Genomic DNA, 3,478 nt, shown 5'->3' with positions numbered 1-3,478 from the left:
CCCGCCCACCACCACCACCAAACTCTCTTTTATTGGCCAAAATCCTGGGAGGCATAGGTCCCCCCCCCACTTATTGCCCATGCGGTCTGGTGGCCAGCCACCCCGCTCCCCCACTATCCTTGCCTTATTGGCCATATTCGTGGGAGGGACAACCCCCCTACCACCCCTGCGGCCCGGCTGTCCAGCTCCCTCATCCTCCATACGACCATACCTAGCCGCCCGACTCCTACCTGGCATAGCCACTACTAGGGAAAACCCTAGTAGTAGTGCTTGTTTTGTATGTAGCAGTAGCGCTTGTACAAGCGCTACCACTAAGGCGCTATAGTTAACTGTTAGAGTAGCGCTGGAATGCTAGCGCTACTGCTATACCAAGTTAGCAGTAGCGCTTGCTTTCGAAAAGCGCTATAGATAATAAAAAGTAGCAGTAGCGTTTCTTTAGAAAAGCGCTGCTGCTAACTTTTCCTGTATTTTTTAAAATACAGCTTATTTTTGTTGTGGTTTTATATACAGTACTTTCATCATATGATTTTATGACCATGATTATTTATTATATACAACAGTGGGTGAAATGAACGTGGAGTAGATTCAAGTGGAGGCAACATGTGGTGCATGTCGAAAGTACTACTAATCCAAATTTGATCTAGTTTGGATTAGTAGTGCTTTTGATGTGCACCACATGCTGCCTCCACTTGAATCTATTCCATGTTCATTTCACCTACTGATATATATATAATAACTCATCATGCTCATATAACAACTTAGCATCATGCATCCTCAATCATAATAATAAATAACTCATCATTGGTATCATAATAACAAGTCCTACTCATCATCGTCGATCATACAACTTCTACTCGATACCACACCATCATCATAGTCATCTAACCAATCCTACTTAGTTGTTCTTAGCACATGATCATGAGTATTAGCTAGGACCTACTACCTTCTCTTAGGTAAAATAACATAAAACAAGATAGGTCCTGACTCTCCATTATGGAGAATGGAGATTATCCTGTCTCCAATTCTAGACCTTCGCCTAATGTTGCTTCCAAGTAGCTCCCTACGAGTGACCATACATTTTTTCCAATCTTTGATTGTCATGTCTTCATTGGTTTTAGAAATCCGATATGAACAGGAGTGATTCGTAGGATGACCTGGCCGTATACTCAAAACATCAAGGCGACCTTTCTGAAACATCAGATGAGGCACACACTCCTGCGGGATTATCTGTTGAAAAACATAGTAATAACTTCGTAGTTAGCAATGTAGTTCAGTTTTAGAAGAATTTCTGCAAAAGATGCACATATGTCGTAATACTAAAAAATCTTACCATGCCATCTCCATGGATGTTAGCATAGTTCAAAACATGCACTGGTGGCACATATTGACCATAATGTGGAGGAGTTTGATAATAGATACTGTAATTCTCAAGATCAGTACAAAATGCGACCAGATGATGTTTCTCCTGATAAGTTAACTCAGAGCCATCAGTGTAGTAGGTTCTGTCTACCATCTTCCGCACATTCTTTGAAGAATGAAAATAAGCTATCAATGGAAATAAGCTGTCAACTATTTTAAAATAAATAATATAAATTACTTAATAACTATGTTTGAGAAACTTACATAGCGGTAGAATTGGAAGTGTATCAACAAGGACCCAAATGTCCAAATTGCCTTCCTCGATGTCAGGATCACCAAGATCCATGGTGACAAGCATACCCTCTTGAAAATCATACATCTTGCAAAGTGCTTCCCAATCCGGGCAACCAAAATGGGATACGCTCTCAAAATTGTATAGATTTACCTCAAAATCCATGCCATGGTGGGTCCTTAAGTGAATTTCTTTGTTTCCATACCCTCATGATCTTCAAAACCCATCCTCTCCAAGACATAGCGTCTTGCATGGCACGGGATAAGCTAGTCGAATTGTAAAAGGTGAAAATTACACGTTGAAGTAGTAGAAGTCAAGCTTAATTACGAAAAAACACTTTGCGTCGTAGTGTACCATTTCAACATCAAAGGCCTCCTGGAGCTTAATCTTGAAGCGCCGACCTTCTACCAAGTGAGGCCTGTCGTAGAAACCCCAGTTGTTGCCGCACCATGAGCACTCCACGAGACTTTGGTCTGACAACATTTCCTATGTTCATAATTCAAAGATTAAACTTCTAAATTTCAATATATGTACTACAAAAACTAAATTAGATCATTATCATTCAGCACGGGTTGACTACCGGTCCGTCGAGTCTTTTTTTTTTAAAACTCTCAGCTCACGTGGTGTATATATTCGACCTTTGGTGTTGGTCGCTCCTCCCTTCGTCCCCGAGTGCATTAAATCAAAATGTCTAGCACACGGGAACGAAGGAGAAGCGAGCCCCACGACAACAGTCGGCATTCTTGTTCTCTCATATATGGTGGACACACTCCCTCACTGATTTTTCGACCGTCGGTGATGGTCGTTACTCCTACTTCCCATAGTGCCTAACAAAGGTCTAGCACAAGGAGAAGAAGGAGAAACGGCCCCCACGACAACAGTCGGTTTTCTTCCTCTCTCATATATGGTGCAGACTTTCTCCCTCACTCATTTTTTGATTGTCATGTATGGAGCCTCGATAGACTTAAAGTCAACCCGAAATGTCATTTAATTATCTTTCTAGAAATTCTAGGCCACTCGATATTTCATACATATTCTAGCACAAGTCATGCCAAAATTCACGGAAAAATCCAGCATGACCTTTGCTAAAAAAGGACATATCGAGCGCCTGAAATTTGCCGGAATGGAATTTTATCAACACTACGGCAAAACATAGGCCACTCGGAGGTGTTCCCTGCAAACATGGCCACTTGGGCAAGCACATATCCTATTTGCATTCAAACTTGATGGTCATTGCATTCAAACTTGATGGTCATCACAGTTCAATGGTTGAAAATATGAACAAAAACATTTCAAAATATCTTATAGGACTCATATTGACATGGAGATTTGGCTAGTCTCACCTCGAGGTCGGAGGGGGCCTGTGACGGGGATGGCGGCGGGGACGACATGGAGATTTGGCTCCAAAAACAAAATAGTATTTAAAATAGTGCTCTCCTATTTGAGCATTCAAAATAGGAGTAGTTCTCCAATTTGAACATGGGGTGGCTGGTCTCACCTCGAGGTCGGAGGGGGGCGGTAACGGGGACGATGGCGGGGATGATGTAGGGGCTCCTTTATTTCTGCAAAAACAAAATATAAACAAAAACATTATTATCGTCATCTTAGGACTTAGTGAAACCCTATGTCTAAAACATCCTAGTTCTAACCCTATTTCACTTACTAATTTCTTTTACTAAAAAAATCTATTACTAAAAAAATTAGATTATAAAATTCTTTTACTAAAAATTTCTATTACTAAGAAAATTTCTAATACATTTAGGGATAGAGGAGGGGGGAGGAGGGAGAAAGGAGGGAGGAGGAGGAGGAGGAGGTGGTGGTGGCCAA

This window comes from Triticum dicoccoides, chromosome 7B (assembly GCF_002162155.2).
Source record: "Triticum dicoccoides isolate Atlit2015 ecotype Zavitan chromosome 7B, WEW_v2.0, whole genome shotgun sequence".
Classification (NCBI taxonomy): domain Eukaryota; kingdom Viridiplantae; phylum Streptophyta; class Magnoliopsida; order Poales; family Poaceae; genus Triticum; species Triticum dicoccoides.
The sequence above is the reverse complement of the archived record's forward strand: the minus strand, read 5'-3'. Positions refer to the sequence as shown.